Raw genomic sequence first — 25,161 nt, 5'->3', positions numbered from 1 at the left:
ACAAATGTCTTCCGTAAGTGGTGCTCAGCAGAAAATGGAGTATAATAACAGTTGACATTTTTTATTTTCTGTTCTATTTAAAAAAAACCTCCGTAGCTGTATTTAAAGCGCAAACACCCCATAAATAACTTGCAATGAGTATTCCATGTCTAAAAGGCAGAGGAGCTGTCATACAACATTAACTGACAATCAAGGAAACCTTGAGGTGAACCAAAAAATGTCCAGAACATTTATTGGTTCAATAATTCAGTTTTGAGGTGAATTAGTAAAAAGTTCCAAAGTTGCTCCAGGTGAGGCTTGAACTCAGAACCTCGGCATTGCTCACTGCATGTACTGCTGTATAAGTACCACGCGCTAACCGATTGCGCCACTGGAGCTGCTGTGTTTTGGTTTTCGACATGAAACTACACCCACAAACACACACACAAGTGTACAAAAGCACCCACAAGCTCTGGCATTGTCTTTTTAGCTGACACCAAATTATGGGTGCCTTGTAGTGCCCATATTGTGCCACTGGAGCTTACCTTTTAGCCTGATATACACTTTGCCACTGATGTTCAGCCAATGGTGCAGTCAAATGTCCCTTCTACATTTTTGTCATGCTGCAGGCAGTGCCACTGGAGCCAGCATGATGCTCTTCCTCATATTCAACACGTGTCAATTGAAACACCTCCCAATGTCATCTTGGCGATGCCTATAAACACCCCAGGACTTTGATGAATTTTTCTCAACAGCAAGTGAGGCAGTTTTCCTGCAAACGGCTGGATGTACCTCAACAAGGAACGCATTGTGGTTCTATTTTGAAGATGTTTGTGTTATTACCTGTAAAGACTTGAATGCCTAACATAATCCCTGTAGACGAGGTGGCCGAGTGGTTAAGGCGATGGACTGCTAATCTGCTGTACACGCGTGGGTTCGAATCCCACCTTCGTCGATTTTAACTTTTGAAATCTTTTTTAAACATCTGCATTGCTCTAAGCACCATTGCCATTGGCTTTCAAAGAACATACAGACAAAAGTGAAAATATGCATGTTAGTTGATTAAGAAGGACACAAACAAGGTTGTCGTGTTACTGGCAGGAATGCAATCTGCTCTGCTTGACTACCCTTTGAGCCAGAATCCGGATAGAAATTTAAAAAAGCAAAGGTAATATCCATATTGTCTCTCTGCTGCCATGTACATGTTTTTTTCAACTTTCACGCATCACATCTCCTCATTAGTCACCCTAAAATTGCGCGGAATACGCACAAATTAGCTGCTCCTCAAAAAATCGGCCAGAAAAAAACAGGTCAAATCACAATCATATACATACATTCTCACACACCCTTCAAATATGTCTACCCAGTAAACATCATGTTGTGTGCTCGTTGTGTTGCTGTTATGCGTTATCACCTGAGGGGCTCTGTAGCTCAGTGGCAGAGCACTGGTCTTGTAAACCAGGGGTCGTGAGTTCGATCCTCATCAGGGCCTCCAAATGGTAATTTTCTTGAACATTGTTGAATAGGAACTGATATTGTACCTGTGCAACCTTTTACCAATGGATTCGGGCCTATAACAAAGCCACAAGCGCAAGGTGTCTGAATAGTCTGTGGGGAAGGTCGGCTTTCTGGACCTAATTTCTTCAAGAAAAAGACCTTGATAATCTTGTGATGACAGATGATCACGGTGAAGCCCTTACTCTATTGAACAGTACAGCGGTTCTGGGTTGCACGCCTTTCTCTATTTTCAGGGACGTTGATGTGGCAAAATTTAATTGGAAAAGGGTTATTGCCATCACTCACTATTTAAATTCAATGACATCACAGGAAGCAGCAGCATCTGAACTTTGATCTTGGCTGGAAACGTTGAATGATGCCAAACACTGGGAAACTGGAGCTTGCGTTATGCTGGTTTTACTACTAATGGTGTGCCATACGGAAGCTCAAGCACCTTCCTCTGGATTAGTGTTGTGAACCCTCCAGGAGCTCTTGTTATATTTTTCTGAACTTCAACTTGATGTGTTTATCTATCAATGGCCGGGTAAGGAAGAACGAGTCAACGATCTTGTTTCTACTATGACAAACATGATCTATTTTTCACTGACTTTGCACCACCATTGTTTTATCTCTTCTTTAAGCATGGGACTCGAGCACCGTTCCCAAACAGACGAGGTGGCCGAGTGGTTAAGGCGATGGACTGCTAATCCATTGTGCTCTGCACGCGTGGGTTCGAATCCCACCTTCGTCGTATTTTTTCTTTATAGTCTGCATTTAAACATAGACCAAAGTCTTTCAACCTCCCTGTGAAAGACAGGAATGAGTACAGATATGGAAATAGAGATGTAAAAATAAGTTCATTGGTGCAGGCGGAGAATGAAATTAGTCAAAGACTTTCCTCGTAGGTTTCCATTCTTTACTACTATAGGAGCCAAAATCAGCGCAGTTAGTAAATTCCCAAGCTTACATCCCAAATTCTTTTTTCTTTTAGTTGTCTGCCTTTTACATGTTCCTTTTGCCATCATTCTGACCTGCTATCTAAACTCATGAACCTGTTCAGCATCCTACTCAATACATACATACCCGTAAAAGTACATACTCAAACGCATACCGACAATGTATCACCAACATAAGCACACACGCTTTCGCAAATCAGATGTATGATGACGTACTGAACACATGCAGAGATATACAGCCATTTTTACACAACCAGAAATTCATATACCTGGAGATCTACCTAGGTAAAACCCATGGTTTCTTTGCACTTTCTGTTGTTGGCTGTGAGCAAACAGCAGGTGGCCTTGTAGCTCAGTGGCAGAGCACTGGTCTTGTAAACCAGGGGTCATGAGTTCAAACCTCATCAGGGCCTCGGGCGGATTATTTTCAAAAAGCACGGGGAAGAGAAGCCAGAGTTGCACCATCTACAGAGAACCTTTTATGACGGGATGCATCCTCATAATTGAAGTCTTCCACAGAAGGAGTGAAATAGAGTTCGAGAGGAAGGCCTAATGTTTTCAGGCAAAGACTGACAAAAACCTTGCAATGTCGCATGTAGCTGCTTTGGTGAAAAGACTGTTCAAGTTCACAATGCAACGGAGGGGTGTTCCCCATCTCCATACAATCATCTCTTTGATAATGTAAACGTGCCAGGCGTGTTGAAAGACAAAGTCAGACACAACCGCACATACCAGTTGAAGAAAGACAGCCAGCAAACACATTTGTATAGAGGTAAGCAAGCCTCAATTAGAGATGTGAGTCCCTCCGTTTCTGCGGGAGTCCACAAGTTTAATAAAAAATGAACACATATCTTTCATGTTCTAATGATTACCAATCTTTCTGATTAGCTCTGCATAGCTCCAATGGCTATGTGTGTGTGTGTGTGTATGTGCCCGTGTGTGTAGGGGAAGGGGTCGGTAGATGTGTTCACGCAGAGCAAGTTGCATACATCGCCAACAGCCATTCTCTCCTGCTCCTGTGCATCCAGTTCGGAAGCGAACCCACCCAATTGTTCTATATGTCTGCTACCCTGACCGCATTCACACATCATTGGCTATTAGTATGCAGCTTGTGGGCGCTGTCAATGGGATATAAGCACCATTCCCCATGTCTGCAATATCTAGACCAGATTCTGAGGTATGATGAGCAGGGGTCCAGGCACTTCCACTTCCCCTGACAAACGCCGGGTTTAGCCCTGCCGGGCCTAGCCCTGAGGGGCCTAACTGGGCATGGCCCTGTGTAAGGTAGGGTGAGCAGGGGACCACTTGCAACTAACCTTCGGCACCAATCAGGCATGGAGAGGTCTGTGCAAATGCCCAGCCCTTTAGCAATCTCGATCTGCAAAACCTTCAACTCCTAATTCTCATGGCTCCCAGAAGCCCTAGCCCATATGCAAATGAGGCGAGTTCCTATCAGCATCCTTGTTCTGCTTGATTTTATCAAAGTGACTGCCTGATTAGTGAAAGGGTATTTATTCTCAGAGGTTTGCTTCAAAGGCGATAATGCAGTAAATAGACAACATTATTCTTTGTAAGTTGATATTGTCTCCTGGATCCTACTCCAGTAACCCTTTTTCTACCTTTACAAATGTCTTCCGTAAGTGGTGCTCAGCAGAAAATGGAGTATAATAACAGTTGACATTTTTTATTTTCTGTTCTATTTTCAAAAACCCTCCGTAGCTGTATTTAAAGCGCAAACACCCCATAAATAACTTGCAATGAGTATTCCATGTCTAAAAGGCAGAGGAGCTGTCATACAACATTAACTGACAATCAAGGAAACCTTGAGGTGAACCAAAAAATGTCCGGAACATTTATTGGTTCAATAATTCAGTTTTGAGGTGAATTAGTAAATAGTTCCAAAGTTGCTCCAGGTGAGGCTTGAACTCACAACCTCGGCATTGCTCACTGCATGTACTGCTGTATAAGTACCGCGTGCTAACCGATTGCGCCACTGGAGCTGCTGTGTTTTGGTTTTCGACATGAAACTACACCCACAAACACACACACAAGTGTACAAAAGCACCCACAAGCTCTGGCATTGTCTTTTTAGCTGACACCAAATTATGGGTGCCTTGTAGTGCCCATATTGTGCCACTGGAGCTTGCCTTTTAGCCTGATATACACTTTGCCACTGATGTTCAGCCAATGGTGCAGTCAAATGTCCCTTCTACATTTTTGTCATGCTGCAGGCAGTGCCACTGGAGCCAGCATGATGCTCTTCCTCATATTCAACACGTGTCAATTGAAACACCTCCCAATGTCATCTTGGCGATGCCTATAAACACCCCAGGACTTTGATGAATTTTTCTCAACAGCAAGTGAGGCAGTTTTCCTGCAAACGGCTGGATGTACCTCAACAAGGAACGCATTGTGGTTCTATTTTGAAGATGTTTGTGTTATTACCTGTAAAGACTTGAATGCCTAACATAATCCCTGTAGACGAGGTGGCCGAGTGGTTAAGGCGATGGACTGCTAATCTGCTGTACACGCGTGGGTTCGAATCCCACCTTCGTCGATTTTAACTTTTGAAATCTTTTTTAAACATCTGCATTGCTCTAAGCACCATTGCCATTGGCTTTCAAAGAACATACAGACAAAAGTGAAAATATGCATGTTAGTTGATTAAGAAGGACACAAACAAGGTTGTCGTGTTACTGGCAGGAATGCAATCTGCTGTGCTTGACTACCCTTTGAGCCAGAATCCGGATAGAAATTTAAAAAAGCAAAGGTAATATCCATATTGTCTCTCTGCTGCCATGTACATGTTTTTTTCAACTTTCACGCATCACATCTCCTCATTAGTCACCCTAAAATTGCGCGGAATACGCACAAATTAGCTGCTCCTCAAAAAATCGGCCAGAAAAAAACAGGTCAAATCACAATCATATACATACATTCTCACACACCCTTCAAATATGTCTACCCAGTAAACATCATGTTGTGTGCTCGTTGTGTTGCTGTTATGCGTGAACCTGAGGGGCTCTGTAGCTCAGTGGCAGAGCACTGGTCTTGTAAACCAGGGGTCGTGAGTTCGATCCTCATCAGGGCCTCCAAATGGTAATTTTCTTGAACATTGTTGAATAGGAACTGATATTGCACATTGTACCTGTGCAACCTTTTACCAATGGATTCGGGCCTATAACAAAGCCACAAGCGCAAGGTGTCTGAATAGTCTGTGGGGAAGGTCGGCTTTCTGGACCTAATTTCTTCAAGAAAAAGACCTTGATAATCTTGTGATGACAGATGCAGATGATCACGGTGAAGCCCTTACTCTATTGAACAGTACAGCGGTTCTGGGTTGCACGCCTTTCTCTATTTTCAGGGACGTTGATGTGGCAAAATTTAATTGGAAAAGGGTTATTGCCATCACTCACTATTTAAATTCAATGACATCACAGGAAGCAGCAGCATCTGAACTTTGATCTTGGCTGGAAACGTTGAATGATGCCAAACACTGGGAAACTGGAGCTTGCGTTATGCTGGTTTTACTACTAATGGTGTGCCATACGGAAGCTCAAGCACCTTCCTCTGGATTAGTGTTGTGAACCCTCCAGGAGCTCTTGTTATATTTTTCTGAACTTCAACTTGATGTGTTTATCTATCAATGGCCGGGTAAGGAAGAACGAGTCAACGATCTTGTTTCTACTATGACAAACATGATCTATTTTTCACTGACTTTGCACCACCATTGTTTTATCTCTTCTTTAAGCATGGGACTCGAGCACCGTTCCCAAACAGACGAGGTGGCCGAGTGGTTAAGGCGATGGACTGCTAATCCATTGTGCTCTGCACGCGTGGGTTCGAATCCCACCTTCGTCGTATTTTTTCTTTATAGTCTGCATTTAAACATAGACCAAAGTCTTTCAACCTCCCTGTGAAAGACAGGAATGAGTACAGATATGGAAATAGAGATGTAAAAATAAGTTCATTGGTGCAGGCGGAGAATGAAATTAGTCAAAGACTTTCCTCGTAGGTTTCCATTCTTTACTATTATAGGAGCCAAAATCAGCGCAGTTAGTAAATTCCCAAGCTTACATCCCAAATTCTTTTTTCTTTTAGTTGTCTGCCTTTTACATGTTCCTTTTGCCATCATTCTGACCTGCTATCTAAACTCATGAACCTGTTCAGCATCCTACTCAATACATAGATACCCGTAAAAGTACATACTCAAACGCATACCGACAATGTATCACCAACATAAGCACACACGCTTTCGCAAATCAGATGTATGATGACGTACTGAACACATGCAGAGATATACAGCCATTTTTACACAACCAGAAATTCATATACCTGGAGATCTACCTAGGTAAAACCCATGGTTTCTTTGCACTTTCTGTTGTTGGCTGTGAGCAAGCAGCAGGTGACCTTGTAGCTCAGTGGCAGAGCACTGGTCTCGTAAACCAGGGGTCATGAGTTCAAACCTCATCAGGGCCTCGGGCGGATTATTTTCAAAAAGCACGGGGAAGAGAAGCCAGAGTTGCACCATCTACAGAGAACCTTTTATGACGGGATGCATCCTCATAATTGAAGTCTTCCACAGAAGGAGTGAAATAGAGTTCGAGAGGAAGGCCTAATGTTTTCAGGCAAAGACTGACAAAAACCTTGCAATGTCGCATGTAGCTGCTTTGGTGAAAAGACTGTTCAAGTTCACAATGCAACGGAGGGGTGTTCCCCATCTCCATACAATCATCTCTTTGATAATGTAAACGTGCCAGGCGTGTTGAAAGACAAAGACAGACACAACCGCACATACCAGTTGAAGAAAGACAGCCAGCAAACACATTTGTATAGAGGTAAGCAAGCCTCAATTAGAGATGTGAGTCCCTCCGTTTCTGCGGGAGTCCACAAGTTTAATAAAAAATGAACACATATCTTTCATGTTCTAATGATTACCAATCTTTCTGATTAGCTCTGCATAGCTCCAATGGCTATGTGTGTGTGTGTGTGTATGTGCCCGTGTGTGTAGGGGAAGGGGTCGGTAGATGTGTTCACGCAGAGCAAGTTGCATACATCGCCAACAGCCATTCTCTCCTACTCCTGTGCATCCAGTTCGGAAGCGAACCCACCCAATTGTTCTATATGTCTGCTACCCTGACCGCATTCACACATCATTGGCTATTAGTATGCAGCTTGTGGGCGCTGTCAATGGGATATAAGCACAATTCCCCATGTCTGCAATAGCTAGACCAGATTCTGAGGTATGATGAGCAGGGGTCCAGGCACTTCCACTTCGCCTGACAAACGCCGGGCTTAGCCCTGCCGGGCCTAGCCCTGAGGGGCCTAACTGGGCATGGCCCTGTGTAAGGTAGGGTGAGCAGGGGACCACTTGCAACTGACCTTCGGCACCAATCAGGCATGGAGAGGTCTGTGCAAATGCCCAGCCCTTTAGCAATCTCGATCTGCAAAACCTTCAACTCCTAATTCTCATGGCTCCCAGAAGCCCTAGCCCATATGCAAATGAGGCGAGTTCCTATCAGCATCCTTGTTCTGCTTGATTTTATCAAAGTGACTGCCTGATTAGTGAAAGGGTATTTATTCTCAGAGGTTTGCTTCAAAGGCGATAATGCAGTAAATAGACAACATTATTCTTTGTAAGTTGATATTGTCTCCTGGATCCTACTCCAGTAACCCTTTTTCTACCTTTACAAATGTCTTCCGTAAGTGGTGCTCAGCAGAAAATGGAGTATAATAACAGTTGACATTTTTTATTTTCTGTTCTATTTTCAAAAACCCTCCGTAGCTGTATTTAAAGCGCAAACACCCCATAAATAACTTGCAATGAGTATTCCATGTCTAAAAGGCAGAGGAGCTGTCATACAACATTAACTGACAATCAAGGAAACCTTGAGGTGAACCAAAAAATGTCCAGAACATTTATTGGTTCAATAATTCAGTTTTGAGGTGAATTAGTAAAAAGTTCCAAAGTTGCTCCAGGTGAGGCTTGAACTCACAACCTCGGCATTGCTCACTGCATGTACTGCTGTATTGCGCCACTGGAGCTGCTGTGTTTTGGTTTTCGACATGAAACTACACCCACAAACACACACACAAGTGTACAAAAGCACCCACAAGCTCTGGCATTGTCTTTTTAGCTGACACCAAATTATGGGTGCCTTGCAGTGCCCATATTGTGCCACTGGAGCTTACCTTTTAGCCTGATATACACTTTGCCACTGATGTTCAGCCAATGGTGCAGTCAAATGTCCCTTCTACATTTTTGTCATGCTGCAGGCAGTGCCACTGGAGCCAGCATGATGCTCTTCCTCATATTCAACACGTGTCAATTGAAACACCTCCCAATGTCATCTTGGCGATGCCTATAAACACCCCAGGACTTTGATGAATTTTTCTCAACAGCAAGTGAGGCAGTTTTCCTGCAAACGGCTGGATGTACCTCAACAAGGAACGCATTGTGGTTCTATTTTGAAGATGTTTGTGTTATTACCTGTAAAGACTTGAATGCCTAACATAATCCCTGTAGACGAGGTGGCCGAGTGGTTAAGGAGATGGACTGCTAATCTGCTGTACACGCGTGGGTTCGAATCCCACCTTTGTCGATTTTAACTTTTGAAATCTTTTTTAAACATCTGCATTGCTCTAAGCACCATTGCCATTGGCTTTCAAAGAACATACAGACAAAAGTGAAAATATGCATGTTAGTTGATTAAGAAGGACACAAACAAGGTTGTCGTGTTACTGGCAGGAATGCAATCTGCTGTGCTTGACTACCCTTTGAGCCAGAATCCGGATAGAAATTTAAAAAAGCAAAGGTAATATCCATATTGTCTCTCTGCTGCCATGTACATGTTTTTTTCAACTTTCACGCATCACATCTCCTCATTAGTCACCCTAAAATTGCGCGGAATACGCACAAATTAGCTGCTCCTCAAAAAATCGCCCAGAAAAAAACAGGTCAAATCACAATCATATACATACATTCTCACACACCCTTCAAATATGTCTACCCAGTAAACATCATGTTGTGTGCTCGTTGTGTTGCTGTTATGCATTATCACCTGAGGGGCTCTGTAGCTCAGTGGCAGAGCACTGGTCTTGTAAACCAGGGGTCGTGAGTTCGATCCTCATCAGGGCCTCCAAATGGTAATTTTCTTGAACATTGTTGAATAGGAACTGATATTGCACATTGTACCTGTGCAACCTTTTACCAATGGATTCGGGCCTATAACAAAGCCACAAGCGCAAGGTGTCTGAATAGTCTGTGGGGAAGGTCGGCTTTCTGGACCTAATTTCTTCAAGAAAAAGACCTTGATAATCTTGTGATGACAGATGATCACGGTGAAGCCCTTACTCTATTGAACAGTACAGCGGTTCTGGGTTGCACGCCTTTCTCTATTTTCAGGGACGTTGATGTGGCAAAATTTAATTGGAAAAGGGTTATTGCCATCACTCACTATTTAAATTCAATGACATCACAGGAAGCAGCAGCATCTGAACTTTGATCTTGGCTGGAAACGTTGAATGATGCCAAACACTGGGAAACTGGAGCTTGCGTTATGCTGGTTTTACTACTAATGGTGTGCCATACGGAAGCTCAAGCACCTTCCTCTGGATTAGTGTTGTGAACCCTCCAGGAGCTCTTGTTATATTTTTCTGAACTTCAACTTGATGTGTTTATCTATCAATGGCCGGGTAAGGAAGAACGAGTCAACGATCTTGTTTCTACTATGACAAACATGATCTATTTTTCACTGACTTTGCACCACCATTGTTTTATCTCTTCTTTAAGCATGGGACTCGAGCACCGTTCCCAAACAGACGAGGTGGCCGAGTGGTTAAGGCGATGGACTGCTAATCCATTGTGCTCTGCATGCGTGGGTTCGAATCCCACCTTCGTCGTATTTTTTCTTTATAGTCTGCATTTAAACATAGACCAAAGTCTTTCAACCTCCCTGTGAAAGACAGGAATGAGTACAGATATGGAAATAGAGATGTAAAAATAAGTTCATTGGTGCAGGCGGAGAATGAAATTAGTCAAAGACTTTCCTCGTAGGTTTCCATTCTTTACTATTATAGGAGCCAAAATCAGCGCAGTTAGTAAATTCCCAAGCTTACATCCCAAATTCTTTTTTCTTTTAGTTGTCTGCCTTTTACATGTTCCTTTTGCCATCATTCTGACCTGCTATCTAAACTCATGAACCTGTTCAGCATCCTACTCAATACATACATACCCGTAAATGTACATACTCAAACGCATACCGACAATGTATCACCAACATAAGCACACACGCTTTCGCAAATCAGATGTATGATGACGTACTGAACACATGCAGAGATATACAGCCATTTTTACACAACCAGAAATTCATATACCTGGAGATCTACCTAGGTAAAACCCATGGTTTCTTTGCACTTTCTGTTGTTGGCTGTGAGCAAGCAGCAGGTGGCCTTGTAGCTCAGTGGCAGAGCACTGGTCTCGTAAACCAGGGGTCATGAGTTCAAACCTCATCAGGGCCTCGGGAGGATTATTTTCAAAAAGCACGGGGAAGAGAAGCCAGAGTTGCACCATCTACAGAGAACCTTTTATGACGGGATGCATCCTCATAATTGAAGTCTTCCACAGAAGGAGTGAAATAGAGTTCGAGAGGAAGGCCTAATGTTTTCAGGCAAAGAATCACAAAAACCTTGCAATGTCGCATGTAGCTGCTTTGGTGAAAAGACTGTTCAAGTTCACAATGCAACGGAGGGGTGTTCCCCATCTCCATACAATCATCTCTTTGATAATGTAAACGTGCCAGGCGTGTTGAAAGACAAAGACAGACACAACCGCACATACCAGTTGAAGAAAGACAGCCAGCAAACACATTTGTATAGAGGTAAGCAAGCCTCAATTAGAGATGTGAGTCCCTCCGTTTCTGCGGGAGTCCACAAGTTTAATAAAAAATGAACACATATCTTTCATGTTCTAATGATTACCAATCTTTCTGATTAGCTCTGCATAGCTCCAATGGCTATGTGTGTGTGTGTGTGTATGTGCCCGTGTGTGTAGGGGAAGGGGTCGGTAGATGTGTTCACGCAGAGCAAGTTGCATACATCGCCAACAGCCATTCTCTCCTGCTCCTGTGCATCCAGTTCGGAAGCGAACCCACCCAATTGTTCTATATGTCTGCTACCCTGACCGCATTCACACATCATTGGCTATTAGTATGCAGCTTGTGGGCGCTGTCAATGGGATATAAGCACCATTCCCCATGTCTGCAATAGCTAGACCAGATTCTGAGGTATGATGAGCAGGGGTCCAGGCACTTCCACTTCCCCTGACAAACGCCGGGCTTAGCCCTGCCGGGCCTAGTCCTGAGGGGCCTAACTGGGCATGGCCCTGTGTAAGGTAGGGTGAGCAGGGGACCACTTGCAACTAACCTTCGGCACCAATCAGGCATGGAGAGGTCTGTGCAAATGCCCAGCCCTTTAGCAATCTCGATCTGCAAAACCTTCAACTCCTAATTCTCATGGCTCCCAGAAGCCCTAGCCCATATGCAAATGAGGCGAGTTCCTATCAGCATCCTTGTTCTGCTTGATTTTATCAAAGTGACTGCCTGATTAGTGAAAGGGTATTTATTCTCAGAGGTTTGCTTCAAAGGCGATAATGCAGTAAATAGACAACATTATTCTTTGTAAGTTGATATTGTCTCCTGGATCCTACTCCAGTAACCCTTTTTCTACCTTTACAAATGTCTTCCGTAAGTGGTGCTCAGCAGAAAATGGAGTATAATAACAGTTGACATTTTTTATTTTCTGTTCTATTTTCAAAAACCCTCCGTAGCTGTATTTAAAGCGCAAACACCCCATAAATAACTTGCAATGAGTATTCCATGTCTAAAAGGCAGAGGAGCTGTCATACAACATTAACTGACAATCAAGGAAACCTTGAGGTGAACCAAAAAATGTCCAGAAAATTTATTGGTTCAATAATTCAGTTTTGAGGTGAATTAGTAAAAAGTTCCAAAGTTGCTCCAGGTGAGGCTTGAACTCACAACCTCGGCATTGCTCACTGCATGTACTGCTGTATAAGTACCGTGCGCTAACCGATTGCACCACTGGAGCTGCTGTGTTTTGGTTTTCGACATGAAACTACACCCACAAACACACACACAAGTGTACAAAAGCACCCACAAGCTCTGGCATTGTCTTTTTAGCTGACACCAAATTATGGCTGCCTTGTAGTGCCCATATTGTGCCACTGGAGCTTACCTTTTAGCCTGATATACACTTTGCCACTGATGTTCAGCCAATGGTGCAGTCAAATGTCCCTTCTACATTTTTGTCATGCTGCAGGCAGTGCCACTGGAGCCAGCATGATGCTCTTCCTCATATTCAACACGTGTCAATTGAAACACCTCCCAATGTCATCTTGGCGATGCCTATAAACACCCCAGGACTTTGATGAATTTTTCTCAACAGCAAGTGAGGCAGTTTTCCTGCAAACGGCTGGATGTACCTCAACAAGGAACGCATTGTGGTTCTATTTTGAAGATGTTTGTGTTATTACCTGTAAAGACTTGAATGCCTAACATAATCCCTGTAGACGAGGTGGCCGAGTGGTTAAGGCGATGGACTGCTAATCTGCTGTACACGCGTGGGTTCGAATCCCACCTTCGTCGATTTTAACTTTTGAAATCTTTTTTAAACATCTGCATTGCTCTAAGCACCATTGCCATTGGCTTTCAAAGAACATACAGACAAAAGTGAAAATATGCATGTTAGTTGATTAAGAAGGACACAAACAAGGTTGTCGTGTTACTGGCAGGAATGCAATCTGCTGTGCTTGACTACCCTTTGAGCCAGAATCCGGATAGAAATTTAAAAAAGCAAAGGTAATATCCATATTGTCTCTCTGCTGCAATGTACATGTTTTTTTCAACTTTCACGCATCACATCTCCTCATTAGTCACCCTAAAATTGCGCGGAATACGCACAAATTAGCTGCTCCTCAAAAAATCGGCCAGAAAAAAACAGGTCAAATCACAATCATATACATACATTCTCATACACCCTTCAAATATGTCTACCCAGTAAACATCATGTTGTGTGCTCGTTGTGTTGCTGTTATGCGTCATAACCTGAGGGGCTCTGTAGCTCAGTGGCAGAGCACTGGTCTTGTAAACCAGGGGTCGTGAGTTCGATCCTCATCAGGGCCTCCAAATGGTAATTTTCTTGAACATTGTTGAATAGGAACTGATATTGCACATTGTACCTGTGCAACCTTTTACCAATGGATTCGGGCCTATAACAAAGCCACAAGCGCAAGGTGTCTGAATAGTCTGTGGGGAAGGTCGGCTTTCTGGACCTAATTTCTTCAAGAAAAAGACCTTGATAATCTTGTGATGACAGATGCAGATGATCACGGTGAAGCCCTTACTCTATTGAACAGTACAGCGGTTCTGGGTTGCACGCCTTTCTCTATTTTCAGGGACGTTGATGTGGCAAAATTTAATTGGAAAAGGGTTATTGCCATCACTCACTATTTAAATTCAATGACATCACAGGAAGCAGCAGCATCTGAACTTTGATCTTGGCTGGAAACGTTGAATGATGCCAAACACTGGGAAACTGGAGCTTGCGTTATGCTGGTTTTACTACTAATGGTGTGCCATACGGAAGCTCAAGCACCTTCCTCTGGATTAGTGTTGTGAACCCTCCAGGAGCTCTTGTTATATTTTTCTGAACTTCAACTTGATGTGTTTATCTATCAATGGCCGGGTAAGGAAGAACGAGTCAACGATCTTGTTTCTACTATGACAAACATGATCTATTTTTCACTGACTTTGCACCACCATTGTTTTATCTCTTCTTTAAGCATGGGACTCGAGCACCGTTCCCAAACAGACGAGGTGGCCGAGTGGTTAAGGTGATGGACTGCTAATCCATTGTGCTCTGCACGCGTGGGTTCGAATCCCACCTTCGTCGTATTTTTTCTTTATAGTCTGCATTTAAACATAGACCAAAGTCTTTCAACCTCCCTGTGAAAGACAGGAATGAGTACAGATATGGAAATAGAGATGTAAAAATAAGTTCATTGGTGCAGGCGGAGAATGAAATTAGTCAAAGACTTTCCTCGTAGGTTTCCATTCTTTACTATTATAGGAGCCAAAATCAGCGCAGTTAGTAAATTCCCAAGCTTACATCCCGAATTCTTTTTTCTTTTAGTTGTCTGCCTTTTACATGTTCCTTTTGCCATCATTCTGACCTGCTATCTAAACTCATGAACCTGTTCAGCATCCTACTCAATACATACATACCCGTAAAAGTACATACTCAAACGCATACCGACAATGTATCACCAACATAAGCACACACGCTTTCGCAAATCAGATGTATGATGACGTACTGAACACATGCAGAGATATACAGCCATTTTTACACAACCAGAAATTCATATACCTGGAGATCTACCTAGGTAAAACCCATGGTTTCTTTGCACTTTCTGTTGTTGGCTGTGAGCAAGCAGCAGGTGGCCTTGTAGCTCAGTGGCAGAGCACTGGTCTCGTAAACCAGGGGTCATGAGTTCAAACCTCATCAGGGCCTTGGGCGGATTATTTTCAAAAAGCACGGGGAAGAGAAGCCAGAGTTGCACCATCTACAGAGAACCTTTTATGACGGGATGCATCCTCATAATTGAAGTCTTCCACAGAAGGAGTGAAATAGAGTTCGAGAGGAAGGCCTAATGTTTTCAGGCAAAGACTGACAAAAACCTTGCAATGTCGCATGTAGCTGCTTTGGTGAAAAGACTGTTCAAGTTCACAATGCAACGGAGGGGTGTTCCCCATCTCCATACAATCATCTCTTTGATAATGTAAACGTGCCAGGCGTGTTGAAAGACAAAGACAGACACAACCGCACATACCAGTTGAAGAAAGACAGCCAGCAAACACATTTGTATAGAGGTAAGCAAGCCTCAATTAGAGATGTGAGTCCCTCCGTTTCTGCGGGAGTCCACAAGTTTAATAAAAAATGAACACATATCTTTCATGTTCTAATGATTACCAATCTTTCTGATTAGCTCTGCATAGCTCCAATGGCTATGTGTGTGTGTGTGTGTGTGTATGTGCCCGTGTGTGTAGGGGAAGGGGTCGGTAGATGTGTTCACGCAGAGCAAGTTGCATACATCGCCAACAGCCATTCTCTCCTGCTCCTGTGCATCCAGTTCGGAAGCGAACCCACCCAATTGTTCTATATGTCTGCTACCCTGACCGCATTCACACATCATTGGCTATTAGTATGCAGCTTGTGGGCGCTGTCAATGGGATATAAGCACCATTCCCCATGTCTGCAATAGCTAGACCAGATTCTGAGGTATGAGGAGCAGGGGTCCAGGCACTTCGCCTGACAAACGCCGGGCTTAGCCCTGCCGGGCCTAGCCCTGAGGGGCCTAACTGGGCATGGCCCTGTGTAAGGTAGGGTGAGCAGGGGACCACTTGCAACTAACCTTCGGCACCAATCAGGCATGGAGAGGTCTGTGCAAATGCCCAGCCCTTTAGCAATCTCGATCTGCAAAACCTTCAACTCCTAATTCTCATGGCTCCCAGAAGCCCTAGCCCATATGCAAATGAGGCGAGTTCCTATCAGCATCCTTGTTCTGCTTGATTTTATCAAAGTGACTGCCTGATTAGTGAAAGGGTATTTATTCTCAGAGGTTTGCTTCAAAGGCGATAATGCAGTAAATAGACAACATTATTCTTTGTAAGTTGATATTGTCTCCTGGATCCTACTCCAGTAACCCTTTTTCTACCTTTACAAATGTCTTCCGTAAGTGGTGCTCAGCAGAAAATGGAGTATAATAACAGTTGACATTTTTTATTTTCTGTTCTATTTTCAAAAACCCTCCGTAGCTGTATTTAAAGCGCAAACACCCCATAAATAACTTGCAATGAGTATTCCATGTCTAAAAGGCAGAGGAGCTGTCATACAACATTAACTGACAATCAAGGAAACCTTGAGGTGAACCAAAAAATGTCCAGAACATTTATTGGTTCAATAATTCAGTTTTGAGGTGAATTAGTAAAAAGTTCCAAAGTTGCTCCAGGTGAGGCTTGAACTCACAACCTCGGCATTGCTCACTGCATGTACTGCTGTATAAGTACCGCGCGCTAACCGATTGCGCCACTGGAGCTGCTGTGTTTTGGTTTTCGACATGAAACTACACCCACAAACACACACACAAGTGTACAAAAGCACCCACAAGCTCTGGCATTGTCTTTTTAGCTGACACCAAATTATGGGTGCCTTGTAGTGCCCATATTGTGCCACTGGAGCTTACCTTTTAGCCTGATATACACTTTGCCACTGATGTTCAGCCAATGGTGCAGTCAAATGTCCCTTCTACATTTTTGTCATGCTGCAGGCAGTGCCACTGGAGCCAGCATGATGCTCTTCCTCATATTCAACACGTGTCAATTGAAACACCTCCCAATGTCATCTTGGCGATGCCTATAAACACCCCAGGACTTTGATGAATTTTTCTCAACAGCAAGTGAGGCAGTTTTCCTGCAAACGGCTGGATGTACCTCAACAAGGAACGCATTGTGGTTCTATTTTGAAGATGTTTGTGTTATTACCTGTAAAGACTTGAATGCCTAACATAATCCCTGTAGACGAGGTGGCCGAGTGGTTAAGGCGATGGACTGCTAATCTGCTGTACACGCGTGGGTTCGAATCCCACCTTCGTCGATTTTAACTTTTGAAATCTTTTTTAAACATCTGCATTGCTCTAAGCACCATTGCCATTGGCTTTCAAAGAACATACAGACAAAAGTGAAAATATGCATGTTAGTTGATTAAGAAGGACACAAACAAGGTTGTCGTGTTACTGGCAGGAATGCAATCTGCTGTGCTTGACTACCCTTTGAGCCAGAATCCGGATAGAAATTTAAAAAAGCAAAGGTAATATCCATATTGTCTCTCTGCTGCCATGTACATGTTTTTTTCAACTTTCACGCATCACATCTCCTCATTAGTCACCCTAAAATTGCGCGGAATACGCACAAATTAGCTGCTCCTCAAAAAATCGCCCAGAAAAAAACAGGTCAAATCACAATCATATACATACATTCTCACACACCCTTCAAATATGTCTACCCAGTAAACATCATGTTGTGTGCTCGTTGTGTTGCTGTTATGCATCAGAAACTGAGGGGCTCTGTAGCTCAGTGGCAGAGCACTGGTCTTGTAAACCAGGGGTCGTGAGTTCGATCCTCATCAGGGCCTCCAAATGGTAATTTTCTTGAACATTGTTGAATAGGAACTGATATTGCACATTGTACCTGTGCAACCTTTTACCAATGGATTCGGGCCTAAAACAAAGCCACAAGCGCAAGGTGTCTGAATAGTCTGTGGGGAAGGTCGGCTTTCTGGACCTAATTTCTTCAAGAAAAAGACCTTGATAATCTTGTGATGACAGATGCAGATGATCACGGTGAAGCCCTTACTCTATTGAACAGTACAGCGGTTCTGGGTTGCACGCCTTTCTCTATTTTCAGGGACGTTGATGTGGCAAAATTTAATTGGAAAAGGGTTATTGCCATCACTCACTATTTAAATTCAATGACATCACAGGAAGCAGCAGCATCTGAACTTTGATCTTGGCTGGAAACGTTGAATGATGCCAAACACTGGGAAACTGGAGCTTGCGTTATGCTGGTTTTACTACTAATGGTGTGCCATACGGAAGCTCAAGCACCTTCCTCTGGATTAGTGTTGTGAACCCTCCAGGAGCTCTTGTTATATTTTTCTGAACTTCAACTTGATGTGTTTATCTATCAATGGCCGGGTAAGGAAGAACGAGTCAACGATCTTGTTTCTACTATGACAAACATGATCTATTTTTCACTGACTTTGCACCACCATTGTTTTATCTCTTCTTTAAGCATGGGACTCGAGCACTGTTCCCAAACAGACGAGGTGGCCGAGTGGTTAAGGCGATGGACTGCTAATCCATTGTGCTCTGCACGCGTGGGTTCGAATCCCACCTTCGTCGTATTTTTTCTTTATAGTCTGCATTTAAACATAGACCAAAGTCTTTCAACCTCCCTGTGAAAGACAGGAATGAGTACAGATATGGAAATAGAGATGTAAAAATAAGTTCATTGGTGCAGGCGGAGAATGAAATTAGTCAAAGACTTTCCTCGTAGGTTTCTATTCTTTACTATTATAGGAGCCAAAATCAGCGCAGTTAGTAAATTCCCAAGCTTACATCCCAAATTCTTTTTTCTTTTAGTTGTCTGCCTTTTACATGTTCCTTTTTGCCATCATTCTGACCTGCTATCTAAACTCATGAACCTGTTCAGCATCCTACTCAATACATACATACCCGTAAAAGTACATACTCAAACGCATACCGACAATGTATCACCAACATAAGCACACACGCTTTCGCAAATTAGATGTATGATGACGTACTGAACACATGCAGAGATATACAGCCATTTTTACACAACCAGAAATTCATATACCTGGAGATCTACCTAGGTAAAACCCATGGTTTCTTTGCACTTTCTGTTGTTGGCTGTGAGCAAGCAGCAGGTGGCCTTGTAGCTCAGTGGCAGAGCACTGGTCTCGTAAACCAGGGGTCATGAGTTCAAACCTCATCAGGGCCTCGGGCGGATTACTTTCAAAAAGCACGGGGAAGAGAAGCCAGAGTTGCACCATCTACAGAGAACCTTTTATGACGGGATGCATCCTCATAATTGAAGTCTTCCACAGAAGGAGTGAAATAGAGTTCGAGAGGAAGGCCTAATGTTTTCAGGCAAAGACTGACAAAAACCTTGCAATGTCGCATGTAGCTGCTTTGGTGAAAAGACTGCTCAAGTTCACAATGCAACGGAGGGGTGTTCCCCATCTCCATACAATCATCTCTTTGATAATGTAAACGTGCCAGGCGTGTTGAAAGACAAAGACAGACACAACCGCACATACCAGTTGAAGAAAGACAGCCAGCAAACACATTTGTATAGAGGTAAGCAAGCCTCAATTAGAGATGTGAGTCCCTCCGTTTCTGCGGGAGTCCACAAGTTTAATAAAAAATGAACACATATCTTTCATGTTCTAATGATTACCAATCTTTCTGATTAGCTCTGCATAGCTCCAATGGCTATGTGTGTGTGTGTGTGTGTATGTGCCCGTGTGTGTAGGGGAAGGGGTCGGTAGATGTGTTCACGCAGAGCAAGTTGCATACATCGCCAACAGCCATTCTCTCCTGCTCCTGTGCATCCAGTTCGGAAGCGAACCCACCCAATTGTTCTATATGTCTGCTACCCTGACCGCATTCACACATCATTGGCTATTAGTATGCAGCTTGTGGGCGCTGTCAATGGGATATAAGCACCATTCCCCATGTCTGCAATAGCTAGACCAGATTCTGAGGTATGAGGAGCAGGGGTCCAGGCACTTCGCCTGACAAACGCCGGGCTTAGCCCTGCCGGGCCTAGCCCTGAGGGGCCTAACTGGGCATGGCCCTGTGTAAGGTAGGGTGAGCAGGGGACCACTTGCAACTAACCTTCGGCACCAATCAGGCATGGAGAGGTCTGTGCAAATGCCCAGCCCTTTAGCAATCTCGATCTGCAAAACCTTCAACTCCTAATTCTCATGGCTCCCAGAAGCCCTAGCCCATATGCAAATGAGGCGAGTTCCTATCAGCATCCTTGTTCTGCTTGATTTTATCAAAGTGACTGCCTGATTAGTGAAAGGGTATTTATTCTCAGAGGTTTGCTTCAAAGGCGATAATGCAGTAAATAGACAACATTATTCTTTGTAAGTTGATATTGTCTCCTGGATCCTACTCCAGTAACCCTTTTTCTACCTTTACAAATGTCTTCCGTAAGTGGTGCTCAGCAGAAAATGGAGTATAATAACAGTTGACATTTTTTATTTTCTGTTCTATTTTCAAAAACCCTCCGTAGCTGTATTTAAAGCGCAAACACCCCATAAATAACTTGCAATGAGTATTCCATGTCTAAAAGGCAGAGGAGCTGTCATACAACATTAACTGACAATCAAGGAAACCTTGAGGTGAACCAAAAAATGTCCAGAACATTTATTGGTTCAATAATTCAGTTTTGAGGTGAATTAGTAAAAAGTTCCAAAGTTGCTCCAGGTGAGGCTTGAACTCACAACCGCGGCATTGCTCACTGCATGTACTGCTTTATAAGTACCGCGCGCTAACCGATTGCGCCACTGGAGCTGCTGTGTTTTGGTTTTCGACATGAAACTACACCCACAAACACACACACAAGTGTACAAAAGCACCCACAAGCTCTGGCATTGTCTTTTTAGCTGACACCAAATTATGGGTGCCTTGTAGTGCCCATATTGTGCCACTGGAGCTTACCTTTTAGCCTGATATACACTTTGCCACTGATGTTCAGCCAATGGTGCAGTCAAATGTCCCTTCTACATTTTTGTCATGCTGCAGGCAGTGCCACTGGAGCCAGCATGATGCTCTTCCTCATATTCAACACGTGTCAATTGAAACACCTCCCAATGTCATCTTGGCGATGCCTATAAACACCCCAGGACTTTGATGAATTTTTCTCAACAGCAAGTGAGGCAGTTTTCCTGCAAACGGCTGGATGTACCTCAACAAGGAACGCATTGTGGTTCTATTTTGAAGATGTTTGTGTTATTACCTGTAAAGACTTGAATGCCTAACATAATCCCTGTAGACGAGGTGGCCGAGTGGTTAAGGCGATGGACTGCTAATCTGCTGTACACGCGTGGGTTCGAATCCCACCTTCGTCGATTTAAACTTTTGAAATCTTTTTTAAACATCTGCATTGCTCTAAGCACCATTGCCATTGGCTTTCAAAGAACATACAGACAAAAGTGAAAATATGCATGTTAGTTGATTAAGAAGGACACAAACAAGGTTGTCGTGTTACTGGCAGGAATGCAATCTGCTGTGCTTGACTACCCTTTGAGCCAGAATCCGGATAGAAATTTAAAAAAGCAAAGGTAATATCCATATTGTCTCTCTGCTGCCATGTACATGTTTTTTTCAACTTTCACGCATCACATCTCCTCATTAGTCACCCTAAAATTGCGCGGAATACGCACAAATTAGCTGCTCCTCAAAAAATCGCCCAGAAAAAAACAGGTCAAATCACAATCATATACATACATTCTCACACACCCTTCAAATATGTCTACCCAGTAAACATCATGTTGTGTGCTTGTTGTGTTGCTGTTATGCGCCATAACCTGAGGGGCTCTGTAGCTCAGTGGCAGAGCACTGGTCTTGTAAACCAGGGGTCGTGAGTTCGATCCTCATCAGGGCCTCCAAATGGTAATTTTCTTGAACATTGTTGAATAGGAACTGATATTGCACATTGTACCTGTGCAACCTTTTACCAATGGATTCGGGCCTATAACAAAGCCACAAGCGCAAGGTGTCTGAATAGTCTGTGGGGAAGGTCGGCTTTCTGGACCTAATTTCTTCAAGAAAAAGACCTTGATAATCTTGTGATGACAGATGCAGATGATCACGGTGAAGCCCTTACTCTATTGAACAGTACAGCGGTTCTGGGTTGCACGCCTTTCTCTATTTTCAGGGACGTTGATGTGGCAAAATTTAATTGGAAAAGGGTTATTGCCATCACTCACTATTTAAATTCAATGACATCACAGGAAGCAGCATCATCTGAACTTTGATCTTGGCTGGAAACGTTGAATGATGCCAAACACTGGGAAACTGGAGCTTGCGTTATGCTGGTTTTACTACTAATGGTGTGCCATACGGAAGCTCAAGCACCTTCCTCTGGATTAGTGTTGTGAACCCTCCAGGAGCTCTTGTTATATTTTTCTGAACTTCAACTTGATGTGTTTATCTATCAATGGCCGGGTAAGGAAGAACGAGTCAACGATCTTGTTTCTACTATGACAAACATGATCTATTTTTCACTGACTTTGCACCACCATTGTTTTATCTCTTCTTTAAGCATGGGACTCGAGCACCGTTCTCAAACAGACGAGGTGGCCGAGTGGTTAAGGTGATGGACTGCTAATCCATTGTGCTCTGCACGCGTGGGTTCGAATCCCACCTTCGTCGTATTTTTTCTTTATAGTCTGCATTTAAACATAGACCAAAGTCTTTCAACCTCCCTGTGAAAGACAGGAATGAGTACAGATATGGAAATAGAGATGTAAAAATAAGTTCATTGGTGCAGGCGGAGAATGAAATTAGTCAAAGACTTTCCTCGTAGGTTTCCATTCTTTACTATTATAGGAGCCAAAATCAGCGCAGTTAGTAAATTCCCAAGCTTACATCCCGAATTCTTTTTTCTTTTAGTTGTCTGCCTTTTACATGTTCCTTTTGCCATCATTCTGACCTGCTATCTAAACTCATGAACCTGTTCAGCATCCTACTCAATACATACATACCCGTAAAAGTACATACTCAAACGCATACCGACAATGTATCACCAACATAAGCACACACGCTTTCGCAAATCAGATGTATGATGACGTACTGAACACATGCAGAGATATACAGCCATTTTTACACAACCAGAAATTCATATACCTGGAGATCTACCTAGGTAAAACCCATGGTTTCTTTGCACTTTCTGTTGTTGGCTGTGAGCAAGCAGCAGGTGGCCTTGTAGCTCAGTGGCAGAGCACTGGTCTCGTAAACCAGGGGTCATGAGTTCAAACCTCATCAGGGCCTCGGGCGGATTATTTTCAAAAAGCACGGGGAAGAGAAGCCAGAGTTGCACCATCTACAGAGAACCTTTTATGACGGGATGCATCCTCATAATTGAAGTCTTCCACAAAAGGAGTGAAATAGAGTTCGAGAGGAAGGCCTAATGTTTTCAGGCAAAGACTGACAAAAACCTTGCAATGTCGCATGTAGCTGCTTTGGTGAAAAGACTGTTCAAGTTCACAATGCAACGGAGGGGTGTTCCCCATCTCCATACAATCATCTCTTTGATAATGTAAACGTGCCAGGCGTGTTGAAAGACAAAGACAGACACAACCGCACATACCAGTTGAAGAAAGACAGCCAGCAAACACATTTGTATAGAGGTAAGCAAGCCTCAATTAGAGATGTGAGTCCCTCCGTTTCTGCGGGAGTCCACAAGTTTAATAAAAAATGAACACATATCTTTCATGTTCTAATGATTACCAATCTTTCTGATTAGCTCTGCATAGCTCCAATGGCTATGTGTGTGTGTGTGCGTATGTGCCCGTGTGTGTAGGGGAAGGAGTCGGTAGATGTGTTCACGCAGAGCAAGTTGCGTACATCGCCAACAGCCATTCTCTCCTGCTCCTGTGCATCCAGTTCGGAAGCGAACCCACCCAATTGTTCTATATGTCTGCTACCCTGACCGCATTCACACATCATTGGCTATTAGTATGCAGCTTGTGGGCGCTGTCAATGGGATATAAGCACCATTCCCCATGTCTGCAATAGCTAGACCAGATTCTGAGGTATGAGGAGCAGGGGTCCAGGCACTTCGCCTGACAAACGCCGGGCTTAGCCCTGCCGGGCCTAGCCCTGAGGGGCCTAACTGGGCATGGCCCTGTGTAAGGTAGGGTGAGCAGGGGACCACTTGCAACTAACCTTCGGCACCAATCAGGCATGGAGAGGTCTGTGCAAATGCCCAGCCCTTTAGCAATCTCGATCTGCAAAACCTTCAACTCCTAATTCTCATGGCTCCCAGAAGCCCTAGCCCATATGCAAATGAGGCGAGTTCCTATCAGCATCCTTGTTCTGCTTGATTTTATCAAAGTGACTGCCTGATTAGTGAAAGGGTATTTATTCTCAGAGGTTTGCTTCAAAGGCGATAATGCAGTAAATAGACAACATTATTCTTTGTAAGTTGATATTGTCTCCTGGATCCTACTCCAGTAACCCTTTTTCTACCTTTACAAATGTCTTCCGTAAGTGGTGCTCAGCAGAAAATGGAGTATAATAACAGTTGACATTTTTTATTTTCTGTTCTATTTTCAAAAACCCTCCGTAGCTGTATTTAAAGCGCAAACACCCCATAAATAACTTGCAATGAGTATTCCATGTCTAAAAGGCAGAGGAGCTGTCATACAACATTAACTGACAATCAAGGAAACCTTGAGGTGAACCAAAAAATGTCCAGAACATTTATTGGTTCAATAATTCAGTTTTGAGGTGAATTAGTAAAAAGTTCCAAAGTTGCTCCAGGTGCGGCTTGAACTCACAACCTCGGCATTGCTCACTGCATGTACTGCTGTATAAGTACCGCGCGCTAACCGATTGCGCCACTGGAGCTGCTGTGTTTTGGTTTTCGACATGAAACTACACCCACAAACACACACACAAGTGTACAAAAGCACCCACAAGCTCTGGCATTGTCTTTTTAGCTGACACCAAATTATGGGTGCCTTGTAGTGCCCATATTGTGCCACTGGAGCTTACCTTTTAGCCTGATATACACTTTGCCACTGATGTTCAGCCAATGGTGCAGTCAAATGTCCCTTCTACATTTTTGTCATGCTGCAGGCAGTGCCACTGGAGCCAGCATGATGCTCTTCCTCATATTCAACACGTGTCAATTGAAACACCTCCCAATGTCATCTTGGCGATGCCTATAAACACCCCAGGACTTTGATGAATTTTTCTCAACAGCAAGTGAGGCAGTTTTCCTGCAAACGGCTGGATGTACCTCAACAAGGAACGCATTGTGGTTCTATTTTGAAG

The 25,161-nt window shown here is 43.5% G+C and overlaps 29 non-coding genes across 29 annotated transcripts; 23 read left to right on the top strand and 6 right to left on the bottom strand.

Annotated features, from left to right (window-relative positions):
• Nucleotides 1-282: 282 nt before the first annotated feature.
• On the bottom strand, nt 283-377 carry TRNAI-UAU (transfer RNA isoleucine (anticodon UAU)). The gene is made up of 2 exons: nt 340-377; nt 283-318 (listed from the first exon to the last, which is right to left on the bottom strand). It is a non-coding gene; the product is annotated as a tRNA-Ile (tRNA).
• A 480-nt stretch (nt 378-857) lies between these two features.
• TRNAS-GCU (transfer RNA serine (anticodon GCU)) lies at nt 858-934 on the top strand. Its single transcript has one exon. It is a non-coding gene; the product is annotated as a tRNA-Ser (tRNA).
• Nucleotides 935-1,399: 465 nt separating this feature from the next.
• TRNAT-UGU (transfer RNA threonine (anticodon UGU)) lies at nt 1,400-1,471 on the top strand. The gene has a single exon. It is a non-coding gene; the product is annotated as a tRNA-Thr (tRNA).
• Nucleotides 1,472-2,145: 674 nt separating this feature from the next.
• On the top strand, nt 2,146-2,227 carry TRNAS-GCU (transfer RNA serine (anticodon GCU)). Its single transcript has one exon. It is a non-coding gene; the product is annotated as a tRNA-Ser (tRNA).
• Nucleotides 2,228-2,773: 546 nt separating this feature from the next.
• Nucleotides 2,774-2,845, top strand: TRNAT-UGU (transfer RNA threonine (anticodon UGU)). Its single transcript has one exon. It is a non-coding gene; the product is annotated as a tRNA-Thr (tRNA).
• A 1,492-nt stretch (nt 2,846-4,337) lies between these two features.
• TRNAI-UAU (transfer RNA isoleucine (anticodon UAU)) lies at nt 4,338-4,432 on the bottom strand. Its single transcript has 2 exons — nt 4,395-4,432; nt 4,338-4,373 (listed from the first exon to the last, which is right to left on the bottom strand). It is a non-coding gene; the product is annotated as a tRNA-Ile (tRNA).
• A 480-nt stretch (nt 4,433-4,912) lies between these two features.
• TRNAS-GCU (transfer RNA serine (anticodon GCU)) lies at nt 4,913-4,989 on the top strand. The gene has a single exon. It is a non-coding gene; the product is annotated as a tRNA-Ser (tRNA).
• A 463-nt stretch (nt 4,990-5,452) lies between these two features.
• Nucleotides 5,453-5,524, top strand: TRNAT-UGU (transfer RNA threonine (anticodon UGU)). Its single transcript has one exon. It is a non-coding gene; the product is annotated as a tRNA-Thr (tRNA).
• Nucleotides 5,525-6,211: 687 nt separating this feature from the next.
• Nucleotides 6,212-6,293, top strand: TRNAS-GCU (transfer RNA serine (anticodon GCU)). The gene has a single exon. It is a non-coding gene; the product is annotated as a tRNA-Ser (tRNA).
• Nucleotides 6,294-6,839: 546 nt separating this feature from the next.
• Nucleotides 6,840-6,911, top strand: TRNAT-CGU (transfer RNA threonine (anticodon CGU)). The gene has a single exon. It is a non-coding gene; the product is annotated as a tRNA-Thr (tRNA).
• Nucleotides 6,912-9,499: 2,588 nt separating this feature from the next.
• TRNAT-UGU (transfer RNA threonine (anticodon UGU)) lies at nt 9,500-9,571 on the top strand. The gene has a single exon. It is a non-coding gene; the product is annotated as a tRNA-Thr (tRNA).
• Nucleotides 9,572-10,252: 681 nt separating this feature from the next.
• On the top strand, nt 10,253-10,334 carry TRNAS-GCU (transfer RNA serine (anticodon GCU)). The gene has a single exon. It is a non-coding gene; the product is annotated as a tRNA-Ser (tRNA).
• A 546-nt stretch (nt 10,335-10,880) lies between these two features.
• Nucleotides 10,881-10,952, top strand: TRNAT-CGU (transfer RNA threonine (anticodon CGU)). The gene has a single exon. It is a non-coding gene; the product is annotated as a tRNA-Thr (tRNA).
• Nucleotides 10,953-12,444: 1,492 nt separating this feature from the next.
• On the bottom strand, nt 12,445-12,539 carry TRNAI-UAU (transfer RNA isoleucine (anticodon UAU)). Its single transcript has 2 exons — nt 12,502-12,539; nt 12,445-12,480 (listed from the first exon to the last, which is right to left on the bottom strand). It is a non-coding gene; the product is annotated as a tRNA-Ile (tRNA).
• A 480-nt stretch (nt 12,540-13,019) lies between these two features.
• TRNAS-GCU (transfer RNA serine (anticodon GCU)) lies at nt 13,020-13,096 on the top strand. The gene has a single exon. It is a non-coding gene; the product is annotated as a tRNA-Ser (tRNA).
• A 465-nt stretch (nt 13,097-13,561) lies between these two features.
• Nucleotides 13,562-13,633, top strand: TRNAT-UGU (transfer RNA threonine (anticodon UGU)). The gene has a single exon. It is a non-coding gene; the product is annotated as a tRNA-Thr (tRNA).
• A 687-nt stretch (nt 13,634-14,320) lies between these two features.
• TRNAS-GCU (transfer RNA serine (anticodon GCU)) lies at nt 14,321-14,402 on the top strand. Its single transcript has one exon. It is a non-coding gene; the product is annotated as a tRNA-Ser (tRNA).
• A 546-nt stretch (nt 14,403-14,948) lies between these two features.
• Nucleotides 14,949-15,020, top strand: TRNAT-CGU (transfer RNA threonine (anticodon CGU)). The gene has a single exon. It is a non-coding gene; the product is annotated as a tRNA-Thr (tRNA).
• A 1,490-nt stretch (nt 15,021-16,510) lies between these two features.
• On the bottom strand, nt 16,511-16,605 carry TRNAI-UAU (transfer RNA isoleucine (anticodon UAU)). The gene is made up of 2 exons: nt 16,568-16,605; nt 16,511-16,546 (listed from the first exon to the last, which is right to left on the bottom strand). It is a non-coding gene; the product is annotated as a tRNA-Ile (tRNA).
• Nucleotides 16,606-17,085: 480 nt separating this feature from the next.
• On the top strand, nt 17,086-17,162 carry TRNAS-GCU (transfer RNA serine (anticodon GCU)). The gene has a single exon. It is a non-coding gene; the product is annotated as a tRNA-Ser (tRNA).
• Nucleotides 17,163-17,627: 465 nt separating this feature from the next.
• Nucleotides 17,628-17,699, top strand: TRNAT-UGU (transfer RNA threonine (anticodon UGU)). The gene has a single exon. It is a non-coding gene; the product is annotated as a tRNA-Thr (tRNA).
• Nucleotides 17,700-18,386: 687 nt separating this feature from the next.
• TRNAS-GCU (transfer RNA serine (anticodon GCU)) lies at nt 18,387-18,468 on the top strand. Its single transcript has one exon. It is a non-coding gene; the product is annotated as a tRNA-Ser (tRNA).
• Nucleotides 18,469-19,015: 547 nt separating this feature from the next.
• TRNAT-CGU (transfer RNA threonine (anticodon CGU)) lies at nt 19,016-19,087 on the top strand. The gene has a single exon. It is a non-coding gene; the product is annotated as a tRNA-Thr (tRNA).
• A 1,488-nt stretch (nt 19,088-20,575) lies between these two features.
• Nucleotides 20,576-20,670, bottom strand: TRNAI-UAU (transfer RNA isoleucine (anticodon UAU)). The gene is made up of 2 exons: nt 20,633-20,670; nt 20,576-20,611 (listed from the first exon to the last, which is right to left on the bottom strand). It is a non-coding gene; the product is annotated as a tRNA-Ile (tRNA).
• A 480-nt stretch (nt 20,671-21,150) lies between these two features.
• Nucleotides 21,151-21,227, top strand: TRNAS-GCU (transfer RNA serine (anticodon GCU)). The gene has a single exon. It is a non-coding gene; the product is annotated as a tRNA-Ser (tRNA).
• A 465-nt stretch (nt 21,228-21,692) lies between these two features.
• Nucleotides 21,693-21,764, top strand: TRNAT-UGU (transfer RNA threonine (anticodon UGU)). The gene has a single exon. It is a non-coding gene; the product is annotated as a tRNA-Thr (tRNA).
• A 687-nt stretch (nt 21,765-22,451) lies between these two features.
• Nucleotides 22,452-22,533, top strand: TRNAS-GCU (transfer RNA serine (anticodon GCU)). The gene has a single exon. It is a non-coding gene; the product is annotated as a tRNA-Ser (tRNA).
• A 546-nt stretch (nt 22,534-23,079) lies between these two features.
• TRNAT-CGU (transfer RNA threonine (anticodon CGU)) lies at nt 23,080-23,151 on the top strand. The gene has a single exon. It is a non-coding gene; the product is annotated as a tRNA-Thr (tRNA).
• A 1,486-nt stretch (nt 23,152-24,637) lies between these two features.
• Nucleotides 24,638-24,732, bottom strand: TRNAI-UAU (transfer RNA isoleucine (anticodon UAU)). The gene is made up of 2 exons: nt 24,695-24,732; nt 24,638-24,673 (listed from the first exon to the last, which is right to left on the bottom strand). It is a non-coding gene; the product is annotated as a tRNA-Ile (tRNA).
• Between the last annotated feature and the right edge of the window lie 429 nt (nt 24,733-25,161).

This window comes from Ambystoma mexicanum, chromosome 13 (genome assembly GCF_040938575.1).
Source record: "Ambystoma mexicanum isolate Mex_15411 chromosome 13, UKY_AmexF1_1, whole genome shotgun sequence".
NCBI classification, from domain to species: domain Eukaryota; kingdom Metazoa; phylum Chordata; class Amphibia; order Caudata; family Ambystomatidae; genus Ambystoma; species Ambystoma mexicanum.
This window is presented reverse-complemented; position numbering and strand designations above follow the sequence as displayed.